Below are 17873 nucleotides of genomic sequence, written 5' to 3'. Positions count from 1 at the left end.
CAAAAAAACAGTAAGTATTACGGAGCATATTGATTTTTTTCAGCCTGACAACAACATAAAGTCAAAAGCATATGGTGCGGTAACGGTTACTATGACTTGATCACTGAAAAAACTATAACTGGCTGTAACTATATATTTTTTACCAATTGTTCTGAACTATTAAATGTACTAGTTGCAGTACACAAATGGATGAATTCAATTATTTACCTGAACTACCCCATTGAGGAGTCTCTGGTTTCTTGTAAGCCACAATATTGTACCGTTAAAGACAGAATTGCTAAAATAACGTTATTTGAATACGTTTGCAATAAATTGCATGAAAACGTGGATTTGCATGCATAATTACCGATAATTATGTGGTGGACGATACATAATTAATATCCCGGGGAACTGAAATTGTTTTGAAACTTCCAAACTTTTCAGGAATTCATCTTTCTTTAAAAAACTGAACTGTTCATTCGGCTTCTTGTCTCTACTTATAGCAAATATTTGTGTTTTTTCATCTCTTTTTCGTACAATATGTTCAATGCCTGTCTAAAATGACGTTATTGTCATTGTTGTTATTTAAAAACTAGCGATCTTTATCATGAAAATTCAAATGAAACACGTAGGATGAAATATTTTTAGTTCACAAAGAAATTTTGAATGGTAATACGACTGAAGCTGAGGAATACCATTCATTCAGAAATAGATATTAGTAAAAGGTGTATTTCCGAGGAAGTGAAAAGAGTGCGCATGCCCACAAGAAGCTAAAGCCTGGTACGTTGCGTTTCAATACATAAATTTCTCACCAACACAGATTTTTCTATGTTGCCGCATTTAACAAACCAGATCTCACAGACCGCCCAAAACTAATGTGGGGAGTTTTTTTTTTTAATACATATTTATGTCCTGATGCTTTGCCGTAGGTGAACTTTCCATTGCAAATCTAGCTCTTTTTTAATTATTTAGGCTAAAAGGTGAATTTCACATACAGTTCATGCTTCTTTTCATATTTCGTGTAACAGTTTGGTCATATCATGTAATATCTAAATTTTTCAAACTTCTCAGATTGAGCCTGGGCTGCTTGTTGTGTCGGACATACCAAATATGTCAACATGTTCAGATCTTTTTAGAAGAATAAGACAACCATCAGCCCTGCATGTTACGATTCATGTACTTTTATTCATGGACGGGGAGCTGTTTATAACCGTTTTCCTTAGGCACTCGGTGAATCATACACGAGGGCCAGATTACAGCTCTTTATAATAAACTAGCACAAACATATTTCATGCATTAAGTAATAATACGAACTATCACTGGATCAAACAATTCGTACCCTGATTCTACTAGTTTGATCAAAATGAAGGATCAAAATGAAGGCCATTGAAGAAGTCCGATATTTTTATTATTTTGAAGATTTAACTGAATACTTTTCGAATGTCATTTATTGCGTTGTAGGTGGACGCCACACTACCAAAAATTCCAACAGCTATGAGTTCATACAAGAAAACCTTGATATGAAGAGGAATATTACGTTCAATTCTCAAATAAAACAAACAGGGAAATACAAAGGTCAATGCAGTTATTGTGGATCCTCCAATAAGAGACAGAATGGGACCAAACTTTGGGATGAGTTCGCCAATGCCAAGAATAAAACACATGATGGCGGTGCGAAGGAGGCACCGTTTGACACCAAATCCTGTTGGAAAAGAAGACCGAAAAATGACTTAAAGTAGCGTAAGTGCCTAACATTAAAACGCTGTGTGGATGGGGGGTTTTATGAAAGCAAGAAGCCGATAAGGAAAACAGTTTTACACGAAAGAAGCAAGAAAAAAAAAGCGCTCGTATTTCGCCCCTAGATATATAAGCGTAGCTGTGGACCCTAGAGCTATCTTGATCACATTCCCTGTAAAATATTAGATTCTATGTTTTTTTTACGGAATAGGTAGACGTCCATCGCAACCCTTGCTTCCCGCTGAATTAATGAGATTAACCCTGGGTGTATTTAAACCAACCTTGAGGTATGCTCAAAAACTCCTCAAAAGACTGCGATACTGGGTTTATCACAATAACAAAGCTTAACAGCAGGTGAAGTGTGATCAGTACAAGCACTATGTCTAACATAACAGCAGCCGCGTCATGTCCTTCGTATTTCACGCTCTCGAGAATGTTCGATGTGATGTTCTTGCCGTAAGCCACAAAACCGAGGATTGAGACAGGCAGATACATGCTTACGACACCAACCTACGCCCAGAACACAGAAATTGAAAACTTGGAGCATTTTTTTCATGTCTGTCTGAATCGTTGGAAAGGTTGAAGCGCCACCAAATGAAAATAATATAGTTCCGAAAGCTAAAAGAAAAGGAGAAATTAGAAGAACTCAGCAGCATTGAGGAATGAATATAAGGTTTACTTTAGATAAAACCTACCATCCTCATTTTTCCTGCGAAATTTTAGCCACGCAGTGGATAGCTCTTACTGACGATTAAAATGTTAACATTTCGCGGCACATTCTAGTAAAAAAGTCGTGTCATTTTTTTATTACACTGGATAATCTTGTAAGTCGACTTGGCCACACCGAGACCATTGGCAGCCTCTGTTCAGAAATGGATCACAGATGCAGTCAAAACGTGGTAAAAAAAAACAAAAGAGCACATGAAGCGCAGCCGGTTGTGTCACTGATGTTTTTACCACATTTTGATGTCTTCTGTGATCTATTATTGTACAGACCTACAGCAACGTAGAATCGATTTTCTAATTGTAGAGATGACGAAAGGTTGTTAATAATGACGTCATCTATGCGTTTGTCTTCCAACAGAACATAAGTAGTACCAATAAAATGCTTGTATAATTCAGCTTATCGTATAATTTTATATGAGTAGCATATATAATTATATATGATAATAAGTCCACTTAGGAAAACACACCTGAAAAGAAACTCTCGAAGCTTACACTAGGTTGTTCAATAGTATTCAAATCAGACGGCATATCCAATGCGATGCACACGCAGATCATCAAACAAGCCATAGCTGTTGCTACACTAGCACTGACAGCGATCCCTCAGAAGTGCTTGGGCGTTCCCAGCCACGAGTATGGCAGCAGAACAGCAAAACAAATCACGAGCCAAATACGCAATTCGCCGGTTTTCCCAACATCAGCCACGTGCAGATTGACAAGATTTGCCAAGTTTCTCGCCGCCAGGATCAAAAACACTACACACACCCCTAGTCATAATATCAAAACAGTAACGTCAGATAAAACCTAAACATCTCATTGTCCAAGCGTGGATGTTTGTTCCAGATGTAAAAATATTAGTTTCGGAGCCTTATCAAAGACATCGAGGTTGACCAATGTTTCTCATGGTATTGATGCGAAGCTATCTTCTGCTGCACGAGAGTTGAAAAAGAGGATTTAACTCATATTTACCTTTTGATTTACTACCCTTTACAAAAGTGATGGAACCCAGCATTTTTGCTCTCAGGAGAACGTAAGATAAGTGCCATAACGCAGCACCACCTCCGTTTGAACCCCTTAAATCTAAAGATGTGACAGGCAATTTCCTTCTCAGCTGTCACACATTTCTATGCATAAAATTAGTTAAGAGGATTTAGTTTTTCGATCATATTCTCTAACCAATCAGCGAAAGTACTCCTATGTTTCAAGGAGATTTTTTCATGTCAAGAAAACACTCCTGAAAGTCAGAGGGAACTGTTTTGAGTAAGTGTGGAAGATTTCAGGCACGGCGAGAATAATGATGAAGGAAAGGATGGGGCGAAATATTAGCTATAGACTTAATACAATTGAAAGCACAACTGTTATTTCTTTCCTTTGAGACTTGTAGTGCAGAATGAACCTCTTTCGCCAAAATGCAAACGCCGTATAGGGTTAGGGGGTGGGGAAGTAAAGGGATATTGACCGCGATGATATACCTAACATTTACCCAACAAGACACTGGTATACCTTAAAATTGTAAGGAGTCACCCGAAAATCTCCTCGGCCTGATTGTGACGCCGTGAAGGCACATCAGAACGATCTTTCGTAGCAGTCACCTGCATTTTAGTGAATGACACTGGATTCTCTAGAGATTAGCACAAAAACGTCGGTGATTTCTCTTTCGCGCGGGATGCTTATGCAAATCAAGTCACAACCTCGGTCCTGTTTCTCAGAGAGGAGAGGTCCTGGGAACGAAGCAAAGCGGAGTTCAAAATGGCTATTTGATTGCTTAACCTGAAATGAACTGTCTCACACGACTCTTTAAGTAAGTAACATATTTAGAAGTGGGAACCCAAAAGCAATTATTAGAAAATTCACTTGGGGCATTAGACTCAAAAATAATCGAGCAAGCAGACGTCATCTTCGTGAATCACATCATATAAAATAGAGTAAATACTCAAGGCCTAGGTGGAGGAAACACTTTAAAAACTCACTGCCTCGCATGTATGTATTATAATAAAGCAATTATTGATTGATAACCCTGCAGCGAAGGATGATGCATGTGTTCAGTCCCTTGGAAGCGTCTCCTGTTGCTCCCTAAAAGTTTCCTGGCACCCGCTTCCGTGTTCAATTTCTAAATTTAAAAATCTCTAGTTAATCAATAAGCATTTCATTTCAATGTTATTTTCAGTACTGTATCGATCAGTGTGATGTTGATGCAGACAGTCACAGCCAATGATGCTCATCTTCCATAAGCATTTTCTCCGATTGCTGGGTACGGGGACCGTACGTGTCCGTTGTACTCGCTATGCCTCTTAAGAAGAGTCGCCCACGATCTCCCAAGAACCGTTCCTCATGATAGACATGACAGCGTGACTTGTTTTCGTCACGCAATCTTCATAAATTACATGTATTTGACAAGTGCCTGATAAGTGCTTGAAATTAACACAATCTTTTCTGTTGACAGGAGAATGACTTTGACATAAGAGATTGGACTGAGAGATGTTTTGATACCATTGGAATGCGTAATCCATTTGAACTCAGAGCTGAAGATCTCCTAGAGCAGCCAAACTACTTCACTTGTGCCTTCAGAAAAGACAAACTTGACAAGTACGTTTTCTTTGTTAACCATCAGGATTATGGTTCACAAATGGTTATGGTTAGCCGTGATGATTTCTTCAAAAGTGCTCAGCGAAGCAGAATTGTAAGTGATTCCTGTAACACAGGATGTTTACTTTGAACTCAACTTTATCATTACAACATTACAAGTCTGATAGTTTTACAGTCATGTATGTCTTGTAGTACCTGAACAATGACCAAATGTTATATTCATCCTTTGCCTGATTTATAAAATAGTATACTCAGGTAACACATCGATATATATCTCAGACAGAGATGGCAAAACAAATAGAAGTACAGTAAATATTGATGTTCAATTGTAAGCACGTTCACAGAATTTTGACAAGAACACAGTATGGTGAGAAGAGGAATCAGATTGGTAAAAATGAAGCAATCTTAATCAAAACTATACTTTATGTGAATGACTAGCATTAAAAATTTGGGGCCCTTTACATTAGGAAGAGAAATATATTTTTGTCAGTCATTGAACAATAAGAATATTGCCACCTACAGGGGATTTAAAGGTACATGTCAGTTTTCTCTGATAACAGCAAGACTCTTTGAAGTATTCCCTTTTGTATTACTTTTAATAATTGATGTCAGCTTATTAAACTGATTTTGCAGCATAACATGTATCACATTGTGTATGGTGTGATCAGAAACTTATACCTAACATAATGTAGGTGCATATCCTTGTCATTTATGCATCTTTGTAATATGATATTAGGCATTGGATGCTTAATTGGCAATGGATCTTACGCTGCAGCTTATCCCTTACACGAGGTAAAAAATTAATTGCAAGTTTTGTTTTGTTTTGTTTTTTTGTCTTCAGTATAACAACTCCTTACTGTGAAACTTAAAAAGTGTCCAAGAAATTTACTATGGTATAATTTGATGGATCACTGCAATTTACAATGATTTCTCTAGGTTTAAAAATTGAGCAGTTCCTGAGTGATAGTCCTTTAGAAGAGAATATCATAGGCTTTGAAACTTCTCAGAATTTAGAGTGACTGAAATCAGAGACTTGAAGGGCAGTGGTGAACAAATTTAAGGGCCCTCATATTTGCACATGATTATTAAGTTGAAGGCCCAAGTAGGCTGACATACAGTTATATCATACAAAACTTAAAATTAAAAACCTTGTCTCCTGTCAGGAATTAAAGGGACATGAAAAAGCCAAACAAAGCTATATAGGTCATGGTTCATTTTTTGTAAGTGCACTCCATATGGTTGAATGGTCCCATGCAAGGGACTGGCCAGAGGAAAAGGCAACATACTGCATCAGTTTTCTCAGAGTGATTTGGAGTCTAATAATGATATTTTCCTTGAATCAACAATTATGTCAGGTTGCTTGAACAGGATTCAGCCAAATGTTGGCAAAGTTAGCCAACTGTGTTTTCTTGTCATTTATTTCAGAAAGTACAGTAAGGCATTCTCGTGAGATCAAAATTTTAGAATGAAAATTTAATACAAAGAAGGAATAACATCAAACAACTACATGTCCATATGTTTAGTCAAGTGAGAGTTGGACGATGGATGTCTTGATCCAGGGAACATTAAGCTTGTTGTACATGGGGAGCTATTCAGACTGATACATGTACATTGTACATGTATATAATAGTAATAGGACTAAGAGGAGTCCAATTCAGGCTGTAATTATCCAAGTGATTAACAAAATCGGATGATTGCACTGTGAAGGCAGCCGTTGTACCTTTTCATCTAAAAAAAAAAACAACAATTAAAGGGGCAAAATGTGAGACAATAGCATGCACATGTGACACCTTCTGTGCACTTACACAGGCATGGTATGTTAATTGCCCTATTACACTGTCCAATTACAAGCATGATGTGTACACTGTCCTATTAGTGCTCAAACTGAGCTGGAGAACTCAAGAATTTTGTTATAGTTTTGATCAATGAAACCAGGGATTTTGAATAGCAACAAAGCATAATTGTACTTCAGGCCAATTTTCAGGGTATGCTTTTTGTTCATGACCATCAAAATAATTCAATCAAACTTGAACACAACATGTACAAAAATCATGTTGTCTTAATCATATCTAGGACAACTGTGTGGTTGTCAGTTGCTCATAACACACAAAAGTAATTTTTTAGCATTTTGAAACATGTTCTTTTACCTTTAGGTGTTGATGTTACAAATTAAAGAGTTGCATTTGATTTTTTTTACTGGAGAGAGGTTAAAAAGAGATGGATTTGGCATATGATGAGCACACTGCAATTTATAATTACTTTATCAGGGAATTTGACATGTAGAGATCTATACATTGCAAAAATTACCACAATAATGCATGGAATAACTTGATACAGTACCATCATTTTTGTATTTTACAAAGGTTGATGTAGGGCACTTATGAAAAAGATCAATCCAATTATCCTCCAAGACCTGAAAATGCCAGACAGGTAATTTTTTTATTATATTTTTAAATTGATAGACCTCGTAAGGTTAATTAGTTTTGTGTATGTTGTTTCCTGTTAAGTTTACAGTGTACATTGTGTATGTACAACTCGGACCTAATAAACTCCTAAACAAATCTATGGTATGCAGTCATTTCGTACCCATAGTTGTTTTGTACTCATTCATTTTATACTCAAGCTGGGTACAAAATGACTCAACTAACTGGGTATGACATGACTGTAAACGATCAGTAACCCAATCTATGCCATCCTATTACCATCTCTTCAACTTACACTTCATCAGTTTTGTAAACTTCTTTCAAAGCTGATTTGTCATTCAAGCTACAGTACATGTAACCTTTTTTTTCAAAGATGTAAACATCAATTCTCCATCCAGTCTACCATACAGCTTTTACAGTTTATACAATCAAACAATACTTTGTCCCCTGAAGTTTTTTCTTTCTTCTTATCACATTCCTGCTTTTAGATGTTTTAAGGTAAATTCCTATTATGTAGGAACTTGTAAGAGGAAAATTAGAGTCGAACAAGTCAAATCACCAAAGAAAACTTTGTTTGTTTGTTTGTTTTTTCATTGAATTTTCTCCTTCTCAAATATTTTTACTTCTACCCCTACTCTTGATATTCCTCTCAAGCTTGTGTTCAGATATATCAGACTTGAAACTCTGATAGCTTTTCTCAATATTTTCTTTTAAGTGCAGTTATAAATTTTTCTATTGCATTGTTTTTTCCAGTTTTACAGTTGGTAATCAATGATAGTTTTATTTGTGGGTTGTTGCTATTTCAGCTGTTGTTTGACACCTGGGTTAAAAGCACATCGCTGGTACAAAATGCAACCATTGGATCATATCAGGTAAAATCACTTACACAAGACTGTTTAACTCAAGGTGTGTGTGTCATTTTTTGTTGTTAATAATTGTTTTGGTCGATTATTCATTAATTTTGTTGCAGAGATTACTTTGGAGAGAAAATTGGAATCTACTTTGCTTGGTTAGGTAAATATAATTAATGACTTCAAATTTCATGTGCACTCTGATTGAAGTAAGTTATTGTTTCAGCTGTTTAATCATGGCTGCATATAATTTTTATTTTTGGAAGAACACATATTAAAGGCTATGACTGTATTCTAGTCAGCCAGTGAGACTCAAGGACATTGCACAATGCATGAAGTTTGGATGTCAATGAGGAAAACAGTGTCATGAAACAAATGTTACTCTCTTGACTGTTTGACAGGTTTCTACACATGGATGTTGCTCCCAGCAGCCATCATGGGCCTTGTTTGTGTGATTTATGGACTTGTCAGACTGGAGTCTTATATTCCTGTGTAAGTGATGAGTTTGGCAAGGTCTATATGTGCATTCTATCATATGTAAAGGCCTTATATTCATATCAGCCGTGAAATGGGCTCATTGAGGACTGGGAATTTTAAAGTATTATATAAAGTTGTCGTGAAATGGAACAAAAGAAAAATATACTAGGTGATACATTCACATGTGCTATTTTACATAACTTTCACTATAATGTGCATCCAGTGTTTACTATTACTGCCAGTCGTAACCGTTAACAGTATTGCAATCACTGGTTTTATACTGAAAAAACGCAAGTCAGAGAACGAACTTTTTTTTTATTTTTGTGTAAACGTGGCTTTCAGACACGTAAAACCAACTGTATGTATGTATCTTTTGCTTTAGGAAAGACATCTGTGATACGTCTAAGAACTTTCCCATGTGCCCTCGCTGTGACAAACGCTGTCCATACTGGTCTTTATCGGACACATGCATCTATTCAAAGGTGACTTAAAGAACATTTTCACCTCTTACTTCAAGTTCCTTCTTTTCTTCTTCCTCGACCTCTTTGCTAAAGTTTTTTAAAGGTCGCTATTTGGCGACTTAACCAAATTTGTCATTCTCTTCAAAGTCAACCATACAATTCTTATATTGTTTGTTCAGAGAATTTAGTATTGGAACAACTAGTTATCCCCAAATTGATATTTTTCTTTATTATTATCACTTATCTGGTTGATATTATATTGATATTGTAAGGAAAAATTCTGTCTTGGTCACTCATGGGAGTTAAAGCGTTAAAATCACGAAATGTTTGCCAGAAATGGAGAAAGAAAGAAAGAAAGAAAGCAGAGAAAGAAATTTTGTGCAGCATTGAATTTAAGCACCACAGTTTCTTCCTGCTGACCATGATGACCAAATGACCGCAGTGTGAGGCCCTCTGTCCCATTAATAATTGATGTTGCCCCTTGTTAAAGGGGCTACACGTAGCATAAACATGAATTTGGAGACAATTCATAATGATTAACACATTATTTTGCTGGGAAATATTCATCTTTGTAGCTCGTTTTTCAGAAGTTATCTATCCAGTTTTATCGTCTACATGTACTAATGCCCTCTTTGATTCTCTTCAGGTGGCTTACGTTTTTGACAATGAGTTTACTGTGGTTTTTGCCATTTTTATGTCGATTTGGGGTGAGACCTTTTTTTATTTTTAAGAATAATTGCTTGTGTAGTAAACTGTGTCAGACCCCGAGGCTCTATTGTTGACAGCTGTACAATTCATAAATGGCTAGCACGTGGAACCTTAAGTCTAAATGTTTAAGCCCTGGTGTGGTCATTATATTGAGTTGTTGGGCGAGATGATTCACTCTGAGAATGCTTCTCTCCACCCGGGAGTATATACTTATTGGTAACGCTGAATAGTCAAAGAAACTTGACAGAATGTTTGGGCAACTTGTATTTAACCATCCCGTTCAAGAGTTGAAAAAATAGCTAATGGATTGATTACCGAACATTTCATAAATAGGATCATTTTGTCTGTGACTTTCACAGAAAGGAAACTTTGATTTTCTTTCAGGGTCGTAATGTTAATGCAATACTTTGCTGATGATCATGTGTGTATTTGTTACACAGCCACCATGTTTCTTGAGTTTTGGAAGAGGCGGCAGGCAGAGATTGCTTACGAATGGGATCTATTGGGATATGAGGACGAAGAGGTACGATATTAATTAATCAATCAATGTATTTATTTATGACTTTTGTTAATTATTTGTAAGAAGGCAAAGATTAGGTTGGCAAGGTAAGCTTATGCCGTTTAGGATTTATCCAGGAACAAAAAACCACACTACTTACTTCTCCGTGTCGATTTTTCTTTCGTTTTGTGAATGGTGCTTTAAATGTAAACGTTTTTGTTGATCTTGTTGCATGTTATAAGCAATTAATATTAATCTCACGAATCTCTGAACTGTGTTCGTTTGAACTCAAGGTACAGTTTATTACTTAAAAAGACTCGCAAAAATTTGACCGTCAGTCCTGTTCAGTGTGTTTTTCATTTGACCATCTTTCCATAAATGTACAAGCTCCAATTCATTATTCTGTTTCAGGAACAACCTCGTCCCGAGTACGAGGCAGTAGCGATGGAGACCCGTTTGAACCCCATCACGAAAGTGGAAGAGCCTTTCATATCGCTTGGGAGGAAAGTGCCCAGATTTATTTGTAGTTTCAGTTTCATCATCTTCATGGTAAGAACTGGATAACGTTTAATAAGGGTAAATGTGATTTTGGCCAGGTTTAAACCGAGATAATGCAGCAGTTTCACCAGAGCCTCCCAAGGGCATTGATGTGCATTACTACCTTACTGCTTTGTTTCCTTCCTTCCTTCCCTCCTTCCCTCGCCCCCTCCCTCTTTTGGGTGAGTGTCCATTCCGCGCACCGGTTTGTTGGTGTTGCGTTGACAAGTGCCTGGAGGTTGGCTGCGGCTTGTAGTACGACTGACTGACGATCAAAAACAACAACAGGAGAGCCGTGTTACAGCGAATCTTCGAAATGCGCTAAGCTGTTGAGAAACAGCCCACCACATTGGAGCATAATGCTTCAGAAGGTGACTCGTATACACTCGACCTCATCACGTAAAGAAAACTCGCACTAAGCCATTGAAACGTCGCGATTCACATCAAAAGTAAAAACATCTTCAGAAGAATAGTTTTACATAATAACCAGTAGGAACTTTTATCTATTTACATAGAAGCGTTAAACACATTAAAAATTGTTTGGCATCACAGCGGTAGAATGAACGTATTGAATCATATTTTGAGAATATTTTCAACTGACAATTATAAGTTATCTGTTTAGGGTGGGACAGATTTTTTATGCATAATTTTAAAATGGTACTGAACAGACCTACGGGGACAACAATTTTCGTCCCTCTGGAAGAAAGAACTGCGCTGACAAAAAAAATGTTTGTTTTCAGCCCTGGAAGGCCAGCAGAATTTAACAGGATATTTGGTTTTCGACAAGAAGAGGTAAGAAAAAAATCAAAAATTTGCGAGAAAAGGAAGGGAAGATCGTCTTTAGACATTGTTTGTAATTGAAGTAAATAATGTTTTTCGCCTTTGGTCCCATTAGTTGGACCAGTTTAAAAAGGACGCGTTTGATTAGAATTTATATCGTAAGGGTGTATGTGATGTTCGTTAAATTTGACAATGCAAGGTTTGCCGACTTGGAAATAGTTGCTTTAACAATTTGAATCTTATTTTTGACTTTTTACCTCCTTTGGACAATATTAGTTCATTTCAATCAGAAAATAGAAAGTAAAATAAGGCATAAAAGTAACTGAAAATATCTTTCAAACATAGAGCAGTTGTAAAGGAGAATTCTGAGTTCATTTTTATGTTATTCTGGCAGTGTAATCCGGCAGGTTGTTTATTTGAGCTCTTGGTTCAGCTGGCAGTTATCATGGTTGGAAAGCAGATCTTCAATAATTTTATTGAAATAATCGTCCCGTAAGTAGCCCGTAAAGAGATGAGGTACATTTTTAACGTTCCCGCTTTTTGAGACTTCGTTGGACTTAAGGCAGGTTTTAGAAAGTAACACATTTATGGACATTTACGTATTCTAATGTAACAACAGTTTACTGTTAACTAGGAGTATTTACGTTCTGCTCGATATACTTGGACAGTTTTGCAATACGACATACATATAGGTGTAATAGCTTATTGGAGAAGCACATTTATAGCGTAAGTGAAACACTGGCATAGTAATCAGAAAACCGGAATCGCTGAAAAAAAATCCGGGAATGTATTTGTATAGGTAATCACATGATTTCGAGTGCAATTTGGAATCGATAAGCACGAGTAAATTTTTCAAAATTTGTACAAAAATGGTGGTCTTTGAAAAAATTAACAAGTGCTTGTTTATTCCAAATTACACGAGAAAAATCATGTGGTTACGTGATAATAATGTACATGGAAAAAAACGAGATGGCTTATCATAACTAAGCAGAAGCAAAGCGCGCGCATCAAGAGCAAAAATAATTTATTCAAACCGTGCGTTCGGTCAAAACAATAATGTACGATCAAAACAATAATATGCGATGATATCTTCACATTTTTAAGGCGCAAAAAAGTTCAAAGTCCGGCTAAACAGTTCAAGGAATTGTTCAGTCTGTGTCCGAATCACTTTCGATGAAATGGAATTGTCGTTTTCGAGGTTTAACCATGTTTGTTTTTAATTTCGGCGTTGGATCGCTCGAGCAAAGTGTTAAGCTAGGTCGGCTTGTAATTTTCGATTTCCTTGGCAATTCCCTTCTCTAAACACCACTTTTTCCAGACCGAAACCAAAAACAGTGCTTTTTACAGTGTTTTGGTTGTCTGAGCTGTTTTCAGCTTCGGTGGCGAAAGAAAACCTACTTAAAACGCAGGCCATTGTTTCGCTCGCAAATTTTCAAATTTTCAAATTTTCAAATTTTGTTGCGACATCCAAGGCTCTCATCTGATTGGCTATCTGTGAGTTTCTTTGATTATTGACCAATCAGAATGTTTGATTTGTTACTTTCTTTGCACTGAATTAACCCTCTTCTGCACTGAATTAACTCTCTTCTGCACTGAATTACCTGAAAACTGCATTAATCTTAACCAATCAGAACTTAGAAATTTCTCCATGTATATTATTATTATGGGAACATGCTCCAAACACATTTACAGTGAAATAAGACTTTTAATTGTTTAGTCCTGTAAAACAGTATTTCACAGGCCAAGTCACTCATTCTGTGAACGTTTTGGATTAATAATATTTTGACTCAAATTTCAAATGAGTGGGATGATCATTTGGGTAAGCAGTCCTTTTTTTTCATCATCATCACCGCCGCCACCGCCGCCACCACCGCCACCACCGCTGCTTGTAGCTCCAAGCGGCCTTATAATAGTTTAATCATAGTATCGATATTGTTTCCACGTGTAAAGAGAAACATGTTATCTTCACGTATGAAGATATCATGTTTTCGCGCGGGGAAACCCACTTGGTATTTGACTGAGGTTTATATTATTATTATAATTATTTTCCACAGAAAGCTTCAGAACTGGTGGAGACGCCGTCAGAATATTAAAACCCCCGACTTGACCGAATACACACGTTGGGAACTGGACTATGACTTGACTCAGTATCCCGTGCACGGGTTGTTTTATGAATACCTTGAGATGGGTAAGAACTGCGCAGCTTGTACTGTTGAGCGAAGGAGATGATTGAGATTTTACTGGGTATAAACTCTGTTTTTTTTTTTTTGTTTTGTTTTGTTTTTGTTTTTGTTTTTTCCAGTGATCCAGTATGGCTTTGTGACACTATTTGTGGCCGCCTTTCCACTTGGACCGTTCTTTGCCCTCATCAATAACTTGTTGGAAATTCGTCTTGATGCTTACAAGTTTATCGTGGTTTTTCAGCGCCCAATGGCAGCTCGTGCGCAGGATATAGGTATGCGTTATGTACAAAGAGAGGGCCGATTATTTCTGTTGGTCTTTTTATCTTTTATTAATTGAAAGTCTATTTAGGAACTACCGAACAGAACACTTGTTTGTTTTCACAGGAATTTGAAATCTTGAAAGGCGTTACGAAGATCTCTGTGGTCGTAAATGTAAGAATCTATTTAACAAAGTTGTGCGTTTTTGAATATTATTTCTTTAAGGATTTAAATTGAAAGAAAATAATTAAAAAAACGGAAAATAAACAGAGTAAAATTACTTGGGGTGACAGATTCAGTTACAAACACAGTTATTTTTTTTCCCCAATTTTATCGAATAAAGAAAAAATAAATGAGACAGTTTTTCCCATGTTCAAGCAAAAAAGGTTGGTCCTGACTTAAATCAAATAACAATAATATAGTCAAATTTGGTCACCTGATGGTAGTTATTGACCTGTAAGAGCTAAAACTGAAGGATTTCTTAATAGGATGAGGTATTTCATTGCTTTGGTAACTTGCAAATTCAAGCGGACAGACAATTATTTCGCATGTTCTACAAGGACCGCTCATTTTGCTTGAAAAAAGTTTGTATTCAAAGGAACTTGAGTAATAGTATTGCTTCATTAATCGTACGCGCTGCATGCTGCGGTTCGAGTCACTTTAGTTGAAGGAAGCATACTTGAATAATCTGAATCAGCGATTTGAAGAGCAGAATACAGCAGAGAGTTATCTCTTTGTTCTACCTGTTGTCAAAGGTTAAAAACATGTCGTACTCGGCGTTTTGATTTAAAACCAAAGAGAACTTATTGTAAGGAAAGCTACAATGTATAATCACGGTAACTTGTTTTTTTCTTACCCTTTTTGTTAGGGCTTTGTGATTCCCTTTGTTTCCGAATTCGTCCCCAGACTGTATTACACCCTAGGTGAACACAACGACAGCTTGGAAGGATTTGTAAACCACACCTTGTCGTGTTTTTGCGGTGGATGATTTTCCTGAGTCTGAGAGACCTTCTGGAGCTGCTGCTGTTGAGTTCCCCCCTAAGAATTAACAGTTGTGGGTTTAATTTATCTACCTGCAGGTAAAATAACAAGGAGGGTTCTGTTTTATGGTTTAGTTCTTGCAGAAAAAAGAATCGCCTTTACTGATTAGTGTACTGATTCATTAATTTGTCAAAGCTTGCTGGACGCTTGGTGACACTATTGTAAGAATCATAAGTCATCCATTATAACTCAAGTTTTAAAGGTCTTGTGTGCTTTCATTTTAGATTCCGAGGGTATTATGAACGACCAAAAATTACAATACTCAACACGACCCTTCCAAATCCGAATGCTTACAAGTTCTCGACAGCCTATTGGCATATTTTGGCGGCCAAGCTGTTTTTTGTGGTTGCCTTTCTGTTGAGTTTGTGTCCACTTTTAATTGTGGAACGCTCGTTATGATGCACCTGATGGGATACTGAGAATAGGAGTATTTTCCTACAAATAGAATTGTTGGTGGAGATTACTGCAGTAATGTTGTAAAAAGAAGATTCCACCCTATCTGTGTTCCTCTCTGTTTCCTAGTTGATCCTTGTAGCAGTTCTGTGAAACATTTAAAATTGACCAACCAAAAAAAAAAACGGTTCAGTTGAAGAAACTTACCTACCATCTAATATTTCTTCTTGTGTTTGGCTGATCGTCTTATTATTTTGTTATTTTGTGCAGCACATCGTGTTCGGTATGACGGCAATCTTGGCTTGGATTATCCCCGATGTTCCGAAGGAAGTTGACAATCAAGTCAAGAGAGAGAACTTTCTTGCCCGCGAAGCCTTACGGTCAGCAGATCAACAAGATTCGGTGTCTCCAGTCCTTAGGGAAAATTCGCGCGGCCAGGATGAAATGTTGTGAAATGTTGTAGAATGTCGTGTTTTGACAGAAATTATCTCGTAGTCAACGACTTGTAGCTGATATCGGTATAGGTAGTTAAATCTGATAATACCACCGTCGCATATTTTGAATAATGTCTTGTAGTAAACGTAAGGCAAAGTTCGAAAATCTTCACCAAAAGCCAGTGTTTTACATAGAATAAAGGGGTACGTTTTTAAAGAAACTGTGGTGCTGCGTCGGTGGGAGAGTATAGCAGGTAATTTAGTGTTAACAACTGACTTGAAAACGTAAATTGGCCACCGTAAAGAGTAAAAAAGCTGACATTTCGAGCGTTAGTCTTTCGCCAGAGCGATGGCGAAGGGCTAACGCTCGAAACGTCAGCTTTTTTACTCTTTACGGTGGCCACCCCTTTTGTTCCGACAGACGGTCCACAAATAAACTCCTTACTTCTGCTTCTACCTCATTGCAAATCAGATGGTAGTGTGTTGTCTTCATCACTTTTTGTGTTATAAATTAATTACCTTACGAATTCATATTCTGACAGGTAGTTCCTTTACCAACCAAACCCTTCAAATCCTCGGTGAATACCGCAAAGTAACAAGTCATTTCTAGAAGGCAAAGTAACTTAAACTCTCTCGACGTTTTTATTGATAATCAGGTGGTTTAACAGCGTTGCTTACTTAACTCACGATTACAATTTCATTGTCCGTACATCTTTAAGCCTCTCTGCTGTTTGTTTGTCACAAACGTTTTAACCTTGTTTAAGGAATGTATGTTACTTTTCCAGAGACGGCTTCTAATCGGTGCTACAAAATTGTTCTAAAACCTGAGCAAAAGCAATACATGAAATTTTATTTGACGAGAGAGAAGATTAAAATAGACCAGTATAATGAAACACGGAAACATGCAAGAAAAAGGACCTCAACCGACTCCTACCAAGCGAATGCTAAATGCTATCGTAACTTCTGAGTAAAACAAGAGATAAATACGTGTTTAGGGATCTTTTTTTTCAGCGAGTGAGTTTTTTTTTCCAATTTTACCGAACTAGTTCACCATAGTCTTTACGATCTCGTGGAGTAACTGAACTTTTTTTTCTGCTTAGTTTTGCTGTCTTTTCTTGCTATCTGCTTATTCCTGCTCGAAACTACAAATCTAAGTGCTACATAGAACATTTATAATTATATTTTAGTTAAGTCACTGCCTGTTTCATATTAAGCAGTTTTACTGCTCTGGTTTTGCTAGGACGTTCTTGCTCTCATCATCCTCACCCATTGTGTCTCGGTATTCTTTAGCTTCCTCAAATGTTTCTTTAGAGAGAGCAGATGGTTCATCTGGAGCGATCTTACGTTCCTCTTCTTCTTCTCCCTTTTCTTCTTCTTCTTCTTCTTCCTTTTCTTCTTCTTCTTCTTCTTCCTTTTCCTCTTCTTCTTCTTTCTCTTCTTCTTCTTCTTCTTCTTCTTCTTCTTCTCCTTCTTCTTCTTCTTTCTCTTCTTCTTTCTCTTCTTCTCCTTTTTCTTCTTCCTTTTCCTCTTCTTCTTCTTTATCTTCTTCTTCTTCTTCTTCTTCTTCTTCTTCTTCTTTTTCTTCTTCTTTCTCTTCTTCTTCTTCTTCCTTTTCCTCTTCTTCTTCTCCCTTGTTGTCTTCGTGTTCATTAGCTTCTTCGCTGGTTTCCTTTAAAGGAGTTGATGGTCGGTCCGAGGTAGTTCGATCATCTCTGTCACTACTTTTGGTTTCAAATTCAACGGCCTCTTTTTCTTTTGCACCCTCAAAGGAAGTTGATGGTTGTTCTGTGGAAGCTGCCTGTT

General features: G+C 37.0%; 2 pseudogenes across 1 annotated transcript; one reads left to right on the top strand and one right to left on the bottom strand.

The window, feature by feature from the left end:
* Positions 1–1400: 1400 nt before the first annotated feature.
* Positions 1401–5248, bottom strand: LOC149049769 (uncharacterized; annotated as a pseudogene).
* On the top strand, positions 4158–16538 carry LOC149049768 (anoctamin-4-like; annotated as a pseudogene). The gene is made up of 15 exons (XR_016182248.1): positions 4158–4240; positions 4883–8320; positions 8419–8462; positions 8701–8791; positions 9159–9258; positions 9884–9944; positions 10386–10468; positions 10856–11003; positions 11592–11773; positions 12156–12253; positions 13816–13949; positions 14064–14227; positions 14329–14376; positions 15071–15281; positions 15468–16538. The product of XR_016182248.1 is annotated as an anoctamin-4-like (transcript).
* The last annotated feature ends 1335 nt before the right edge of the window (positions 16539–17873 follow it).

The sequence above is a fragment of the Pocillopora damicornis genome, chromosome 2, assembly GCF_964200805.1.
Source record: "Pocillopora damicornis chromosome 2, jaPocDami1.2, whole genome shotgun sequence".
NCBI classification, from domain to species: domain Eukaryota; kingdom Metazoa; phylum Cnidaria; class Anthozoa; order Scleractinia; family Pocilloporidae; genus Pocillopora; species Pocillopora damicornis.
Note: the sequence above shows the minus strand (reverse complement) of the source record. Positions and strands in the feature narration are given on the sequence as shown.